At 48.1% G+C, this 1,061-nt stretch overlaps 1 pseudogene; it reads right to left on the reverse strand.

Annotated features, from left to right (window-relative positions):
* Positions 1-150: 150 nt before the first annotated feature.
* LOC111662591 (caveolae-associated protein 1 pseudogene) lies at positions 151-983 on the reverse strand (annotated as a pseudogene).
* Positions 984-1,061: the final 78 nt, after the last annotated feature.

The following is a 1,061-nucleotide window of genomic DNA, read 5'->3' on the forward strand; positions in this document are numbered from 1 at the left end:
TTGGGTATAATAAAAAGAGAACAGAAAACAAAGAAGATGTCATAGATTGTGATCACATCTAGAAAGTCCCTACGACTAATATTGTGTCCTTGTGATTTGACTTATTCGTCAAGACTTCGTTCCCTTCTTCATCCTTTCATCTCTCTCTGCGGAGCTTGGACGCTCTACTCGCTTTGGGCCTTCTTTAGGTGGTCTGGCTCCACCATGACCAGCTGAGTGTCCTCAGTCACCTCCAACAGAGCCGCCATCTCTGGGCTGTCTACACTCACCAGCTCCCCTTCCTCCACCTCCACATGCACATCAAGCCCGTTCTCCTCTCCCCCTGGCTGGCCCTCGGCCTCGGTCACCTCCACCATCTCTGTGTTCTGCATCATCTCTTCCTCCCCTTCTCTGATCTTCTTAACATGGAAGGTGAAGGGGGGCACACGGTACACAGTGGACTTGGAGCGAGCATAGACTGTGTGGTCAGGGGTTAGGGACTTTTTCATCTTATCTTTGGAGCTCTTCATCTTCGCCCTGCGCTCCTGGTTGGGGGTCATGCGGGTCCCAAGCTTGCCAATCTTCTTCTCCAGGCTGTGCTTAGTTTTCTCCAGATTGTCACGGGTTCTTTGTCTTGTCTTCTCCAGGTTCTCGCGGGTTCTCTGCTTGGTTTTCTCCAAGTTCTCCCTGGTCTTTATTTTGGTCTTCTCCATCTTCTCTTTGGAGAAAGCTTTCTTTATGTTGTCCACTTGCTGCTTAGTGCTGCGTTGGAGGCGTTTGGTACGAGACTCTTCAATAATCTCCTCAATTTCTACCTCCTCATCTGAATTGAGATTAGCTTGGAGTCCCTCTTGTCCCTCCTCAGGTATCTGCTCGAGGCCTTCCACTGCTTTACCTTCAGCTACTGTCTCGGCTTTGGATGCCTTTGGTGCCTTCACATGATCCTGAGGGAGCAAAATAGAATGAGAAAAGAAAAACAGAAGACTGTTTAGCCTCAGCCTCATTATATCAAGGAACCACAATTTGTGAAATGAATAACATTTTCACTATGACATTTACTACAAAATTAGCAGACGTGGTGC

Source organism: Seriola lalandi, unplaced genomic scaffold, assembly GCF_002814215.2.
Source record: "Seriola lalandi dorsalis isolate HSWRI2012SDOR001 ecotype SW California unplaced genomic scaffold, Sedor1 jcf7180002000634, whole genome shotgun sequence".
NCBI lineage: Eukaryota > Metazoa > Chordata > Actinopteri > Carangiformes > Carangidae > Seriola > Seriola lalandi.